Below are 18,168 nucleotides of genomic sequence, written 5' to 3'. Positions count from 1 at the left end.
ACAGATGGGAACCCAGGTGGGAGAGAAGTTGGAGGTCAGAACCAGGAGAATTGAAGTAGTGTGCAGAAGGTGGTGTAAGACGGTGACCAGATAAGGACTTTGAACTCAAGCAAGAGATTGGATGTCTTCTCCATGACCTGTCCTGCTTCTGACCCATGGTGAGTGAGTTTTATTAGTTACAGCAGCATCCATATATCCTTGAAAACCAGTAACATGTATCCATGTATATTTGTTTTATGTATCATGTATCTATACATGATACTTGGCTCTTGCTGAAGTGTTCTGAATGCCCAAGGAGTCTAAACAGGAGCCTGCAAATACATTATTTTGAAATTAGTATTCTCTGATGTATTTGTGTATATGTGTGTGTGGTGCTGGGGATTTAAACCAGGGCCTTGTGCATGTGAGGTAAGCAGAATACCAACTAAGCTATATCCCTAGCCCTCTCTGGTATATTTTTAACTCTTACCACCAACCCCTCCTCACAGCCCCACCTCCTCACCCTGAACTGACATCCAGTATGATTGCCATGTGGCTTCTTTCACCTGCCAGTGATTGCTACTGATTCTGGGGGTGATATACACTCTGGGTGAGGAACAGAGGCCTACGCATTAGAGGATGCCCCACCATTGCTTAGGGTTCTTTGAGAGAATGATATCTAAAAATTAAGACATTGGGTAATAGGAAATAACATATAGAGTGAAACTGTGCTAACACATTACTTTTCCCAGTTTACTTTTGGTTTTCAATGAATATTTCACAAATGACTCTGAGTGATATAATGGTTAGGTCAGGACATCAAAGGAAAAACACATAAGTAAATAAATTAGAAAAAAATAAGCTGTTTATTTTAGAATAGTTTTAGTTTTGCAGAAAAAGTATAAGGACAGTCTAGTGTTCCCATATGCCCCACAACCAATTCTCATATTACTGACATTACATAAGTATACTTCATTTGTCTCCATGAACAAACTGATATTGGTACATTATTATTATTAACTAACAGTCTGTACTTTATTCTGATTTCCTCAGTTTTTATCTTAGTTCTTTTTCTGTTCCAAGATCTCATCTATGGTACTACATTATATTTAGTCCTTGTATCTCCTTGGGTTCCCTTGGCTGTGATGATATTTTTTCAGAATTTCCTTGTTTTTGATGATCTTGATAGTTTTGAGGAGAATTGCTTAGATATTTTGTAGAATATTATTAAATTGGGATTTACCTGAAATTTTCATGGACACAGATTGTCAACATGACTCATGACTGTTGATGTTGACCTTTTCACCTGGCCAAGATATAGTTTGTCAGGTTTATCTACTACACAGTAATCTTCCTTCCTCGATCCCTTCTGTTTCTCCCTTCAATTAATGCTAATTTATATTTATTTTACGCTTTAAGTTATAATCCAATACTAATCTATTTTGTTGCTCAGATTTTTCTAGATTTGCCCACTGGGAACTGTGTGTGTGTGTATGTGTGTGTATACACATGTGTTTTAGCATTTTCTTATTTTCTGGGACAAGATGCTCTAGTCTTATCTTGTTTGGTAGGTATTTTTAGGATCCACCAAAAGAACATCAAACATTTTCCTTCCTTTTGGCATCTGCTCAGTTGCTCTGTAATTCCAAGAATTATCTTGTTTATTTCCTGCAGTATCCTAAATGCATGAGTTAAAGACCTACAAAAACCCACAGTAATGAAATACCCACAATAATGAAATATGTTTTGCTTATGAAAAAATGAAAAATAAGATGAACACAGAACTTTCTGTACTTATTACACCACAGCAGAACAGACCCCTGTAGCCAAGAGACTCCAGAAAGCGCAGTGTGAAACCAAGGGGAAATACAAGTTCAGAATGGTTGCCATATTAGAATGACCATGATAATCTATCACCCAGATGCAGAAACAACAGGCAATGTACGAAGCAGGAAATGGAGAAATTAATGGCTGACTAGCAAAAGTTGGTATTTTAAATAAAGTCATCTTTGCCAAATGCAAGGTAGAGTCTAATATTGTTATTAAGTACAATCATTTAGTGAAACTTGCATTTGATCAAGAGCATTGGGAATTTCACCCTTCTGCTATTTTAGGAGGAGTTCTTGGTTTTCTCACATTTTCATTAAAATGCAGATGTCAGGTAGCCTTAGTTGGTCAGGTCTTACGCAAGGTGTTATAAATGCAGACCATCCCAAGCTTGCAACTCTTATTACTTTCACTCTTCATGCTTTGGCTGGACATTCAAGCAGGAGTCCCCACTTTGCTACTAGAAGGAGAGCACCAAGCAAAGAACACTGTTTTGGGGCGGAACTGAGAATTGTCCTAAGCCCTGAGGCTGTCATTTAGGAAGTGAAGACTCCAGTTTCAATTTTCTTCATCACATCTTTATGTAAAAATCACAGCCTGCCTTAATCAAAAGCAGACTGAATTTTGCCTCTAGTCCTCTCCTTCCCATTTTAGACTTCCTTTTATAGCACCAACTTCCTGTTTCTTATCCCTCTAACCTCTTGGGTGCTGCTCTCACTTTGCAAATCTGACAAATGAATGCAGCCAACAGAGTAATGAGAACTAATTTTTGCATGAGAGCAATCTTTCCAGGTGCTCTTTAACAAGGATTTTTATAAAGGAAATATGTTAACTTTAATGATAAGAAGAACAGGAATTCAAAAGTAGGGACGATAGTTTTGATTGTTTGGGTAGAGGGTTTATGCTACAGTAAACGTATATATCTTGCCTTGCAGGTATTTTTAGGTAATAAAAGATCCCAATTGCTCTAAATAAATAAATAATATTGATATATTTTTTTAAAGAGAGAGAGAGAATTTTTTAAATATTTATTTTTTAGTTTTCGGTGGACACAACATCTTTATTTTATTTTTATGTGGTGCTGAGGATCAAACCCAGTGCCCTGTGCATGCCAGGCAAGCGTGTTACCGCCTGAGCCACATCCCCAGCCCAATAAGATCGATACTTGTGGTGCACTTCTATTATTAACATGAACTCTGCTATATAACAATTCATTAACAGTTATTAGTGCTCATGGTATTATTAGGACCCACTAAAAAACAGCAAGCATTTTCCTTTATTTTGACACCTGCTCAGTTGCTGTTTTCCCAAGGACTACCAAAATAATTAATTTATGCATTTAGTTTAGGAGTTCCAAAATAAGCTGGAGTTCCATAATAATATATAGATTGTTGCTGGGCACAGTGGCACCTGCCTACAACCCTAATGACTCAGGAGGCTGAGGTAGGAGGATTGATTACAAGTTCAAGGCCAGCCTGGGCCACTTAGCAAGACCCTGTCTCAAAAATTAAAATGGCTGGGGATGTACCTAGCTCAGTGTTAGGTTCAATCCTCACTACCACCTTAAAAAATAATGTATGTATGTATGTATCTATCTACATGCACACACACACACACACACATACACAAAGCCATATAAACACACATATACATGCATACTGATGACTGATTTTTTAAAAAAGCAATTATAAAATGCATGCAAAGTAAAGAAGTTTGTGAACTAACCATTTTCCAAGTGGCAAGTGGAGACGTGTGGCAAGGTACTCCAAACTGTAGGATTTCAAATTATTAAATTTTTTTATATTGAATTATTAAGCAGGACTTCCAAATGTATCATTTCTACTCTGATTACTATTTGTGGTGATTACTGAAGACTGATAGTATATATGACTTACTTTTCATTGAGACGTTTAAAATGATGACTTGAAAACACCACTTAATCTTGACAATATGTGTTTGTTGGGTGGCTAAATGCATTTACCTTTAGTGTCTTCAGTAACACTGATCCAGGCAGAGGGATAGAGATGCAGGAATAAGACTTAGTTCTTGTCATGAAGGAGCTCAGAATATGCTATCAAGCTAACAAATATTTGTTATATGGCTCAAACAGTACAATAACAAAAGAATTTATATTAGTTAAAATGGCAGCATAGGGCGGAAAGAAGGATTTATGTGGAATTTAGTAGATTTGAGAAGGCTTTTCAGCAGAGGAGAGTTTTGAGTTGGGTAAAGGAAGAACATGATTTTAACATTTGAAAGGGAAAGGTGGGGACTGATGAGGGCATTTCTAGGAAAAGGAATACCACAGCAAAGAGGGAAAAATGAGAGGACATTTGAAAGTCATTTGGGAATGGTTGGAACATAGAGGTGGTCACAGACGCAGGCACCTAATCACAGAGGACTTTCCCCATTTTACTTAGTACTGTGTATAAAAAGTGGAAATTCTGGGGAATGTTAACAGAAAACTTATTTATTAAAAATGGGTATTGGGCTGGGAGTAGTGGCACACACCTGTAATCCCAACAGTTTGGGAGGTTGAGGCAGGAGGATCACCTGTTTAAAGCCAGCCTCAGCAACTTAGCAAGGCCTTAAGCAACTTAGAGAGACCCTGTCTCTAAATAAAATATAAAAAGGCCCAGGGACATGGCTCAGTGTTTAAGATCCCCTGGGTTCAATCCCTGCTACAAACAAACAAACAACAACAAATAGGTATTGGATTTAGGAATGGTAAAAGGGGCCAGGAGATGGGGGAGGCCAATCAGAAGACTATTTAAGATGCTAGGGTAAAAGATTTTATGAGGGCCTGAGGAAAGAAAAGGCAGCAGACAGGGGCAGGAAAGAATGAGAGACATATGAGATGTTTAGGAGACAGAATTTTAATAACCTGTTGAATCTTGGGAAATAGAAACATTTAAAATGTGAGTGGAAGCTGATAAGGAAAAGAAAAGGCATTTGGGTAAAGCAGAAGGTGCTGGCCAAGTAGCAAAAATGGAATCAAGTAGGAGGTGGTATTCCATAGTACCTGTGCCTTAGCTTTATATATAAGCAGAACACTAACAACTACTGTGCATTTGACAAATATCTTTGAGTGTCTGTTTGGTGTCAGGCTCGGTCTAGATGCTTAAGAGTACAGAGATGAATAAGAGAAACAAGTCCCTCCTCTGGAACCTATGTTCTAGTAAAGGTGAGACAAATAATATAGAAGTAAACACATAGATAAGGTCATTTCAAATAATTATAAATAACGTACAGAAAAAAATAAGATGAATTTATAGAGTATGAGCATATTACTTTAGACTGGGTGGTCAGGAAAGGCCTCTCCAAGAATGATATGAGGGACCAACCTGTAAAAAGTCCTGGGTCAGATAGTTCTAGATGGAAGAAAAAACTCAGGGCAAGATCTTGAAGGGGAAGTGGGCTTAGAGGAATGAAAAAGACTGGTGAGATGCTAGAGAGGGTGAATGGAATGAGATGGATTGGAAAATAAGTTGAGGTTCAATTATGTAAGTTCTAATGAATTAGTAAACAACTTGGATTTCATCCTAAGTGCAATGGGAAACAGTTGAAATATTTTAGGCATGAAGGTGGCAGGACCTGATTTATGTTTTCAAAGGTTCACTCTGGTATGTATAGAAGATAGGTTGTAGTGAAAGCTTGGAAACGATTTGAGCAGAAGTTCAGATGAGAAAAGATGTTGGCCTGGTCTTGGGATTTGGCAGTTAAGATGAAACAGATGGTGAATATATTTAGAAATAGAGTTAACGGTATGTGCTCCTGGGTAGGATATTGGCAGAATGCCACTAGTTGGATGACAATGCTATTTACCAAGATGGTGGAAGACTTGAGTGTGGAGTGGTGGTCAAGAGTTTCATTTTTCTCTGTTACTTGTGAAGTGCTTCTCACATGAAGATGTCAAATAGGCAGTTGAATGCATGAATCTAGGGTTCAGGGAAAGATGTAAATTTGGGATTCTATGGATGTTATGAGTAGCTGTTGGAGTGACTCCTGTTACCCATGAAAGAAGTGAGGATGCAAAAAAGAGGGTCTCCAGGACTGAGCCTGAGATACTCTAATATTTCACATTCAAACTAGGGAAAAGGATTTATCCAAGGAAACAGAAAAGGATCTTCCTGTGACATATGTAGAAATACAGGATGGCATGGTGTCACTGAAGCCAAGAGAAGAAAGTTAACCATGGAGGGAGGAGTGAGTGGTCAATTGGATCAAATGCTGGTGAGAAGCTGTGTAAAATTGAGGATAGATTTAGTATCAGTGGTGAGTTTGATGAGAACAGATCCAGTTGATGAGAAACAGAACAACAGGAAACTTGAATAGAGAGAACAGAGTAGTGAGATGTTGAAGTAGAGACTGTCTTTCAAGACATTTTACTGTCAGGTGCAATGGCACATGTCTAATCCCAGTGGTGCAGGAGGCCAAGGCAGGAGGATTTCAAGTTCAAAGCCAGCCTCAGACACCTAGTGAAGCCAAGGAACTTGACAAGACCCTGTCTTGTCTAAATAAAATACAAAAAAGGACTGGGGATGTAGCTCAGTGATTAAGTGCCCCTGGGTTCAATCCTTAGTACCAAGGGTGTCACGACCCATCCATGAGCTGTGTGTGTGAGCTGTGTGCATTTGAGTCATAAAAGAGGACTGGCCTGGCGTTGTATGCTGATTGGGCTGTGTAAAACAAGCGTGCCTTTCCTCTGCCTGTGATCACACATAGCCCCCGAGATGGGTGTGACTTGCCAAGATGCCAATCAATCTGCTGACCACAAGACATCACCAGGCAAGACTCCATCTTTTGAAACCCTACCCCTTGCCTTATTTGGGTGGAGTATTCTATCGAATATCTTTTCCCCAATAAATTAAGGGGTTTGGGGTGTGCTCTCTCTCTTGCTTTTTCCAGCACTGTGCAGCATGGAGCTGACCCTTCGTGTCTTAGAGCAGTCTCACCCTCGAAACTCACTGCCGTGGGTTGCATGGTTTCTTTGCCGTTTTCTTAGTTATTACTGCAGCCAGCTCCTTTAAACCCAGCTCTTCAACAGGGGGTTGGGGGAAGACATTTTACTGAGCAAGGAAGAAGAGAAATTTAATATTGCTACTATTTACTGAGCACTATTTTGTGCTAGGATTTTTTTGCAAATATTATTTACAATCCTTACAACTCTCAAGGTAGTTTTTATATTCCTACTGTATAAATAATTAAACAGAAGATCAATGGGGTAAGAAAAAATTTAAAGGCCATATAATTAGAAATGACAGAACTGGAATTCAGGCCCAAATTCGACTTGGTCCAAGTCCTATCTCATTCCATCATACTATATTCCCACCAGAAAGGCAAATTACTCCATTGACATGATCTGCAGGGACTTACGAATTCCCTTATAATTTCTGGCCAGAAATATTTTTCTTGAAATGTATAATATTCTTGAAATTGCTAACAGGGATTTTAAAAAATATCAATTTTTAAAAGTTTTTCAGACTTCTAATTAAAAGGTCAATGACCAAGGGAGAAGTAGCAACCAACAGTTCAATACAGATTTTCATGGTTTTAAGTAGTATCTATAAACTCATGACATCCCCCCCCACCTTTTTTTTTTCTCTTTAATTCTGAACTTTTCTTTGGGTTCTGGGCTCATCAATAAACTTGATATTTGAATGTATTGCAGATATTTCAAAAGTAACATATCCAAAATTGTACTCTTGGCTTTCACTATCCCTCTTCCATATGAGTAAATGGTGACATAGTTCTTTTAGTTGATGAGATTTTTTATTTTATTTATTTATTTGTATGTGGTGCTGAGAATCGAACCCAGTGCCTCAGATATGCTAGGCAAGCACTCTACCACTGAGCCACAACCCCAGCTGACATAGTTCTTTTAGTTGCTAATTGCAGAAAACTAGTAGTCATCTTCTAATTTTTCCTTATCCTTCATGTCAGATCCACAAAGAAGTCATATCAGCTCTTTCTTTAAAGAGATCCTAAGTCTGTCTGCCCTTCTCTTGTCTTCAGTATCCCACTCTTACTATTCCTCCACCCAACGTGGGTCTCTCACTCCATCACCTCACCTATTATTGTTAAGTTCTTCTAGCATTTATTCCATGCAAGTATAATTTGGTTTATTTCTTCATTTGTTGTAAGATATCCCCTCTAGAACACATGTTCCATAAGGGCAGGGACTCTGTTTTGAATACTATTGTATCCCTGGCATATAATAACACAATTCCAGGCACATAGCAGATGCTCAATAAATATTTTGATACCTGTAAAAAGGAATAATGAATAAATAATTTCCATGTGAAAGGTGGGGTCTGATGTCAAAGAGGTTGCTCCAACTGTGACTGAAAAACAAAACGAGATTAAAAAACCAACGGAAAGCACTAAAACCTATGATCAACAAGGTCAACCTCTCTAGTCCCTGAGGCTCCAGGGTCAGTGGGGCTGCCTGCCATTAGCACCCCTTCCTTCCCCTCTTCTGGCGTAAAGTGCATGTATGTCTTCTATGACTTGACAGTGAAACAATAACAACTTAGTATTTTTGGTGGTTTACCAAGCAAATGCAGATATTTTACCTTAATAACCGGTGAGATGGTGAATTGAATTTTAGAGATAGGAAGTATGAAGAGCAAGGGATTATTTCAGAGACTATTCAGGGATGAAATCAGTACTGGGCCTTCATGTCCAACTCCTGGTCTACTTTGCTTTCCACTGGGATAGTTATATTTTCTACCAAAAGGCTATCATAACCAGTTTCAAAGCATAGCAGTGCTATAAGGTCCATGCCATGCTATTTGCGCAAGTTTAAACCTTTCTGATGAGCAAGAATGTCTATTTCAGAATTTTACCTACAGTACATTGTTTTTGCTCATTTTTGAAAGCCAGGAAAGAAAATGAAGACCAAGATGATTTTTAATTTACTGAAACTTTTACATATAATGATCTCACTTAGACCTCAATAGGACTTAGGGAAATAGGTGGAGTAAGTTTTATTATCCTTGTGTTCAAGATAAGTTATCTGAGTTGTAGGAAGGAAAGGGTTCAAGGTCACCCACTTGTGGAACATTGATTAAAAGCATGGGTTCTTGGAAGAACACTATTTGTATTTGATTCCTAATTAGACTGTTTATTAGTTACATAATCTTGAGCAAGTTTCATGACCCTCTGCCCATTTCCTCATCTACAAAATAAGGTAGTAATAGCATGCACAGGATGTAATTTTGGCAGAGTTTGCTGAAAATTATAATATCAACATACAGAATTGTTTTTTTTTTTCAGTTTATTTTTTCCTCCAGAATTGCAGAACTTAAGCAAATGTGGCCAAGTCTGTTTGTTATGACACATGCTCAGACATACTGTGTGTCAAGAGATGAAAGTTTTTAATATGATGTCGAGGCTGCAGCAATTATTTATTATTACTTTTTCTGTCTCTTTTGATTTCTGCACAGAATGCGTTGTTCCAAAGGCTGGATTAATTTAATCAATATATGTTAAAAATAAAACAAAACAAAACAATGGGAGTGATACCACGACCCAAAGCCACTGTTCTGAAGCCCAGGAAATTACAAATGATCCTGGCTGTGGTTACAGGCATACACAGATGCCACAGACCAGTGTTATTTGTCCTTATTAACAGTCTGCTTCATTCGAATAAAAAGCTTTAATTGAGCAGTGCCCATGTATGGCAAAATTCTGATCTTAGTCATTATTTTTCAGTTTCTTTGGAAGATGAGAAGTGAGATTCTTTTTTTCAAAAGAACTTCTTTGATCACTACTTTAGTCTCATTTTTGTTTGTTTGTTTGCCATCTCTATAGCTTATCTGTCCACACATTTTTCAGCTGATCTCTTGGTGGATGGTGAAGTGGCTGAGCCTCAGTTTCAAGGATAGGACGTGAGGTTGGAACTGGTTAAAATTTGACTTTTCAGTTATGGCTACCTCTTTGCCCAGATAGGCCAAGCAATCAAAGAATGAGGGGCAAAATTAGAGATAGTTTTGCTATTCTCATGCTCCCCCACACTGGGAAAGTCTTTTCAGATGTTCAGAGACAACTGTTTTTTCTGAAGTTAATACTGGATTGAGTAGCAGTCTTCATCTTTGACATGTAGGAAAATCTGATCTAGTTGGCCATTGTTCTAGATTTCAAACAAATCTAGAAATGTCCCCTAAGAGCTTCATGATCCACTTTCTAAAAGACCAGAAAACAAAGATCACCTTCTTCTTCCAAGTTTGGTTAAAGCTGCAGCATGATGAGGTTGAAAGAGCTATTCTTTGGAGCCAGATAAAATGAATTCAGATCTTGATTTTGTTACTGGCTGATTCAGGTGGGCAAATTTTTTAATATTTAAATTATTATAATTTTGACATATACTTATTGGATGAATTAGTGGATTTCATTGTGGTGTTTCCATATATGCATATATAGAACTTGATCACATTCACCCTCCTTTCTTCTACCTCCTGCCATACCCTCCCTCCCCTAGACTCTTCTCCCAATCTATAATAGTCATATGTGTGAATTTTTAATACATCCTAGTATTAGTTTTCTCATTTGTGAAATGGGAATGCTAATCCCTATAGGGTAAGCTATTTCAAGGATTAAAGAAAATGATGTATATAAGGTCAGGAACTTCATGCACAGAGAATGCTCAGTAACTCCTTGGTCCTCATAGTGAAAGTGTTGTGAAGGAACTAAGTTTTGTATCAGAGGCTGACAGATGCATCTAGTCTGGCCTAAGAATTTTTTTTTTTAAAGAGGTTAGCATATATGAAATTGGGAGATTTTTGCATAAAAATCTATTTGGTTGGCTTTTCTTGGAGGGAAAACAATAGAAGATATGGCAGTACTGGGTCTGCCTTCCCAAGCCAGTCTTGACCAGAGTTGAATGTACCTGCCTCCTTTAGATGTAGCGTCCACACACCTTTTCATCCGGCCCTCACAGGTCCTATTTATCTTATTGGTTGGCACCATCACTTTGGAGTTAGAACCTGCCATTATTAGGGCATGCTCTTGAAATTGTTGTTCTATAATATTGGGGTAGAGGAGACTCTCCAAGACCTTTTAAGGGTAGAGGAGACAAAAAAAATCATAATGTCAGAAAAGGCAGATGTATTAGACTACATAGAAATTAAAAAAAAAAAATAAATGGCAAAAGACAGAAGCAAAAGATATTAAGTCAAAAGCAAATGATTGATTTATTTTTCAATAAAATTTAAGAGTTAATGGGGCTGGGGTTATGGCTCATTGGTAGAGGCCCTGGGTTCGATCCTCAGTACCACGTAAAAATAAATAAATAAAATTAAGGTATTAAAAAAGACTTACAGAATGCTTTAAAAAAAAGAGTTAATATCTTTAGTGAACAAGACAGTTTTACTGATAGCTAAGAAAATGATAAACAAACCAAGAAAAAAAAAAAAAAAAGACAACTGAAGCCAGAATATGAGGGGGCAAAGACTATGAAAAAGAAAATTTAAAGAAGAAATGCAGATGGCTAATAAACACACAGTCAACTGCCCCATTAATTATGGCAAAGCAAATTATTACAACAGTGAGAATCATTTTTACTTTGTGACAATAATTTGAAAAGAGTGAAAATATCCTGACCTGGTGGGGAATAAATAAATAGATAGTCTCATGTATTGTTGGGAGTATGAACAGCTATACTCTCTGGGGAAAGTAATTTGCCTATATCTAGTAAAATACACACTGATAGATTTTGCAATCATACTTTGGGGACTGTAAACATGAACAAAAGGCCAGCATATTAGATTATATGTAAAAGATCATTTTTGCAGCATTGTTTGTCATGATAAACATGACAAAATAAAAAGTGGAAACAACTTGAAGGCTCATGAAGAGGGGATTGATTAAATAAATTTTGAATTATCTATTTTACAGATTGCTAGGCAGCAATGGAAAAGACGAATTATAAACTCGAAGAATGCCTATGATATGCTAAAGTGAAAATAAGCTCGTAGATTATGTGTATAGAGCGATCTTATTTATATTCAAAAACTGAAAAATCCACATATGTATATGTTTTTTGGTAAGTGTGAGAGGGATATAAAAATGGAGAGGATAGAATCTATTGAAATATAGGTGGTACTGGAGAATACTGTTAGAATCTTCAAGAATTCTAGCTTTAAAAATATTGTATCTTCCTTAGCTTTAAAGATAATTTACTTTGCCTCTGTTTTGATCTGTTTTTTTTAAGAAAATAAATACTATTCATTTAATTTAAAAATACTGTATCTTGACATTATTTTACATATAGAAATTATGTGTTAATTATGTAATAAAACATGAACTAAGAAGATATTTAAAATGTTTTTCTTTTGTAGTGGCCAATTTACACGTTTACTCTCCTAAGGCTCCTTGATCTTGAGGAATTGTACTGATAAGATGCCTTGAAGTATCCAACAGCTCTCTGTCCTGTTAGAAATCAAACCTTGGAACTTGATTTCAACAGCACAGAATTTCAGCAGAACAAATACCCTTGTTGACACATCATCATAGCCAACACAGGGACTGCCTGCAAATTATGAAAATATGCACAGGATCACACACACTTTATTAAATAACTATGATTTAATATTATGTTTGTCTTTTAATTTATAAAAATTATGATATGTGGATTTCATTATAGTGCAAAACTAAAACTATAATGTCTGAGCTTTAGATATGTACATACAATTGCCCCCCTTTCCACTGACTTATGTGATGTTCTTTAAAATGTGGCAACTACCTCTAGGTTTCAGATAAGTAAAGCCTTTGAAATATGACTCTCCTCACAGAAAGGAATCCAAGTCGCTTGGAATAAAGATTATAATTGTTGGCCTTCCCGTGTGAGATTTACAACTGTGACCTTCGGCTCTATTTCTTCTGGAGTGTAGTCACTTGAAGTTACCAGTGATGATTGCTTTGAGTTACTAGGTCAGTATGAATTGCCTAATATAATGTCAGATTCGTGCTTCCCAAGGGCTGGACAGTATTAGGGACACAAAACAAAGTGAATTTTAATGTCTACAGAAGGCAGTACTGTGATATACGAGCCACCCCAGAAACAGCAAATCTCCATGGCAAGAGATTTCAACACCAGTTCCATCCTAGCCATCCTTTAATTCATGAATTATTATGAATTCACATTTAATTGGTGAAAAAACCTCAAGAAACTACATGCTTAAAGAGATGAAAAGAAGGAGTTACATGTTAGTTCTTTAAGGCTAATCTTTTCCTATCATGATAAAGTTGCTGTATTGGGAATGAAGCAAAACTGCAAATAATAGCCTCTAACTCCGTTAATTCACCACTACCTGGGAGTGGAACAGAAGCTTTCCTCCTACTGCAGTTCAAAAGGAAATATTTTGATTCTTTGAAACTCATATATAAATTTGGGTGGTAAGCAATAAAGGCTGTTTAAGAATCTGGTTTAACAAGAACAGTCACATGGAGTATGTGAAATTAAATCCTTCTTTGATGGGCTACGTCTAGTCAACACTAGATGGCACTCTAGGGTTGCTTTTCCAGTGTGTTCCCCTTGTTCCAAGTTCCTTCAACATCAATTACCTTCTTTAAAAAGAGCAAACATGCTATTTAAACAAAGGGTCCCTGTAGTTGCTCTGTAGTTCTGTTTTTATATTTATAGTCATGTAATCAATATGTTGGAAGAGTAATTAATTTTTAACCTCAATCCATGGGGAGATCAAATGTTAGTGGAGTTAATGGATGGAACAGGCTTCATTATTCTAAAGTAACACTAATGATAAAGCAGGGAAGAAAGTCTAGGGTTGTAAACAATTGTGCCATCAAACACAACCATAAAGCAACTGTGCAACGTGATCATGCGATGCTGACCTCTGGTCTCCCTCCGTACAGCTGCAGTTTTAGTCAACTGGACTTGAGCGAATAGTCTTCTAATGTTTTAAAATATTTCCTCTTTGAATCAATGCTATTGGGATTATTATTCCAAATAATAGCTCTGGTTTCATTGCCACTCTGTTTGAAAACCTTTCATTATTCTCCATCTCTGGCCACCTTAGGGTGATATCAAAGCCTTTTATAATACACTCTAAGAGCGAAGCTGATTCCTCATCTGCAACCTCCTTGTAGTGTTTACTGTGTTCCAGACTGTGTGCCAAGTCCTTCGGAGAGAGGTACCAGCCCAGAAGTAGCTTTAGCATTGATTTCATCATATCTATCAGCAGAGAAGGTTCAGGATGGGCTTATTCCTGTCACAGAGTGTGCTGGCATCATTAGAGCTGAGGGGATGGAAGCCAAAAGAACAAAGGACTTTATATAACTATAATGCAACAATTTAAAAAAAGTAGAAGGGAAATCAATAAAAGTAGAGGACGGGGATGGAAGTAGGGAGGAGGGAAGGGAAAGAGGAAGTAATATGTAGTTAAATGAAGAAAAGCGTGTTATATGCATTTACGTCTAAATGAATCACACTATTTTGTAAAACATAAAAGAAATTTCAGAAAAAGGACAAAGGACTCAATCTCTTTTATTCTGATTACACTTACTCATCACCCAACTTCAACCCTTGAATTTCTAAACCCACATCCCCAGATCATGAGTTTATATGAAAGATCATTATAGGCAGAGAAGGCTCACAGTGAAGTGATGCCAAGGCTTGTTATTAACAGATACATTGCTATTACTTTTCTAAGTATTGTCATATTTAAATTAATCTCTTAATCAATCTTGTACTTTTCTGACTTCTTTGCAGGCACAATTTCCTACTGGGGAAGGTTCTTTTCCTGCCTATCCACTGGACCTGACTTGCATGTATCTTCTTTTTTACAAACTGCTTTTCAACTCCTTCTATTATAATGAATCTCTTTATATGTTACACTCCCAAGTTTCTTAAGTTACATGCATATTATAATAACATGTTATAGTCAGGACTTCTGTCCTTATTTTTCTTTTTAATGAAAGTGTAAAAATGTGAGGACTTGCAATACCTCATGCAACATAGATGAGTCTATAAATGCTGAATTTTCTGAGATTTGATAGGATGAAACTTGATGAGACTAAGGATTTGGCTCAGAGGTAGCATACTTGCCTAACATACTCAAGGCCCTGGGCTCCATCAGTTTCCAGAGACAGCAAGGAAAAACAAACAAACAAACAAACAAATAAAAGACCCAGGATGGATGCTTGTGTAATTGTATTGAGGAAGATCATTTTCTTTTTTTTTTTTGACTAATCATTAAAAATGGAAGATTCCTAAATGATTTATTCCTTAGAAAATACTGGTTGATATTAGTCTGGCACACTCACTGTGAAAGACTAGCAGTTGCATATCAATATTCTCCTTCCTTTATAATCCTGGTTTTCAGCTGGGCAAATTGGGGCCAAGAGGAAAGGGCTACATTTCCCAGTTTTGAGGTTCTTTAGGAAGCTTCTTATAATATGCTAACCCAGCCTCTTCTTTTTCCTGAAACTCAGGGACTGTCTGGAGTACAAGGGGACCTCGAGATTAGAAGCCATGCGTGTGGTTTGAATGTGTTCCCCAGAAAGCATGTGTTGGAAACTTCATCCTGAATGCAACAGTGTTGGGAGGTGGGGACAAATGGGAGGTGATCAGTCAAAGGGGACTCTGCCCTCATGAATGGATTAATGCTGTTGTGAAGCGAGTAGGCTCATTACCACTGAAATGGGTTCCTGATAAATGATGAGTTTGGCCCTATTCTCTCTTTTTTCCTCTCTGCCCTGCCCCCATTGGATGGTACAGCAAAAAGCACTCCCTTTGCCACATTGCTGGTCCCTAGATCTCAGACTTCTCCAGAAACATGAGCTAGTAAATGTCTGTTTATTATAAATTACCCAGTGTCTGCTTTTCTGTCATAGGAGAATGAAAGGGACTGATACCATGCATTGGGATGCTGGGGCAGAAAGATGGGAGCCCAGGTGTTAGCAATACCTTGTGACCTTGGTACCAATCCCCAGCTACTCATTCCCTAACCCCCTAACTAGGTCTATGCAAACCACACTTGTTCACGGGTTTTCTGAACCCAGTGTTGACACTCACACTCTAGGTTAACTTGGGATCATTACTTTTTTTTTCTTAGGGATTTTCTCTAATTATGATAATGATTATATAAGCTTTCATCTAAGTGTAGGCAGGAGTGAATGTGTTTAAAGGGAACAGATAAAGGTAGGATGCGTAATTTTCCATTTTAAAATAGAATATAATTGGAGATATAATTTGTGTTAATGTAGTGAGGTAAACCAGAATAATGTGAATGAAATAAAATTTTTCAGAACAGAGGAGACCTGTCATTTGCGGTTTCTGTTGTGATGCGTAGTGACTTGCTGGTGTATGGTCTTCACTCATCCATTACATTCATTTGGGACCTAGATGAATTGAGCTAAAAGAAACATAATTTTTTTATTCCATAGGGTAAGTAGAGGCTCAGTTAGAGTAGAGATTGATTGTACAGCAGGAGTGGGTGAGAAGAGAAATGACTATAAAAAGGGAGGAAATTAATATTTGTTAAGTATCTTTAACAGGTTAGTGAAAAACTTGCACAATTTTATATAATCTTTTCAGAAAATAACCTTGCATTTAGCTGGCCTGGTGGCACACTCCTATAATCCCAGTGGCCTGGGAGGCTGAGGTAGGAGGATAGAGAGTTCAAAACCAGCCTCAGCAATTTAACAAGGTCCTAAGCAACTCAGTGAGATCACGTCTTTAAAAAAAAAAAAAAAAGAAAGAAAGAAAAAGAAAAAAAAAAGAAAAAAGAACTGGGGATGTGGCTCAGTGATTAAGCAACCCTGGGTTCAATCTGATATTCTGATACTTGAATTATTTAAACAAAACAAAACAAAAACAAAAACAAAATGTTGGATTTTATGAAAAAGTAACTCTTTCTCAAACTCACTTTTCTGACTTCCAGATGGTTTCCTGAAATTGTGTCTTGGCTTCCCTGAGCTTCTATCCTTTAGCTGATCTGATTCTGGTTCCATGGCCATGTCATAGAAATGTCCATTATCTACTATGTATCTATCTATCTACCTACCTACCTACCTAATGATGGATTGAAATAAGTTCTCCTTTGGTTAGGAAGAATTACTCCTGGGGCTAACAGACTTGGTTACTATATTCCCTGTGATATTTTCCTTCTTTAGAACAATGCCTATCATGTAGAAGGCTCTCAATGATATTTTTAAATTAAATAAATGAAAAACCAAATTTGTCCATAGGCAAATGGTAAGTAGGTGGCAAATTTAGAATGGGAACCTGGCCCAATCTTGCTTCAAACCCTGTTCTTTCGTTATAAGTCTTTGCTACCAATCAGCTAAGACTTAGAGTTCTCTGACATTAAAGCAAGGATAATACTAGTTAAAGTGAAGAAATTCAGAAATGATTTGGTCAATAGTATTCTCTGAAGATGATTTTATCTGAACTCCACAAATGCTTTAAGTACTATATGCTAACTATACAATTCATAAAAACTCATTTTTTTACTTGAATTATTTAAATAATTGCCTTGACTCTTGGTTTTCTTTGCTGTCATTTATTATTCTTTATATGTATGAAGAACCATTTCCTTTTGAAAATAATATTGTTCATACCCTTATGAACTAGTTAATTTTCTTTCCGACATTTTCTTTTGGGCAGCATAGATATGACCTAATAGTCACCACAATAATACTGTTGTTTCAAAGGGTAAAGACCTTTTTTCTTATAAAAAATTGAATGTGTGTGTGTGTGTGAGAGAGAGAGAGAAAAAAAAAAAACCTTCCTCATACAGTATGTATACTGTTTTTCTTGGTAATATTTCATTTCCTTAGCAAGAATATTTTCTTCTGCTTTCCATTGTCAGTGGACAAAAAAGATACAATTAAATCAAGGAAACCTGGCAGGACTGATTTTGGAAAATGAAGTGAATTCAGTTTCTGATTTGAACAAAGAGTAATTTATTATGTTGGAAAAACACCCCCCTGATGAGATTCAAATTCAATATGCCTCCTGTTAGTACAGGACACCAGCTCAGATCTCCATTTGTGTTTATCTTTGAGAAAGGGCAGTGATTTCACTCCCAGACTTTGAACTCTGTAGAAGACGCAGAGATGTTTAAGGGTCAGTTAGCACTGAGTGTCAGAACCCCTGGGTGAGGGGCTCATGGTCTGTTGGAGGCTTTCTCCAGCTCTGAGCTCTTTGATTCTCAGCACATATTTGTGTAAATAATTCCAGCAGTTATGTCGGAGCAAAGGAAGTGTTGGGTTGATTAGAGGGAATTTTATGAGTCAGATGAATTATAAGGAGATTTTCAAAGTGAAAAAATTATTTTGATGATTCTAAGAATTGTTGTAGCTGGGAAAGGTGGAGTGGGCCTGTAGTCAGCCACTTGG

Source organism: Marmota monax, unplaced genomic scaffold, assembly GCF_021218885.2.
Source record: "Marmota monax isolate L192 unplaced genomic scaffold, Marmota_monax_Labrador192_F-V1.1 WCK01_AAM20220418_F8-fsc00027, whole genome shotgun sequence".
NCBI lineage: Eukaryota > Metazoa > Chordata > Mammalia > Rodentia > Sciuridae > Marmota > Marmota monax.
The sequence above is the reverse complement of the archived record's forward strand: the minus strand, read 5'-3'. Positions refer to the sequence as shown.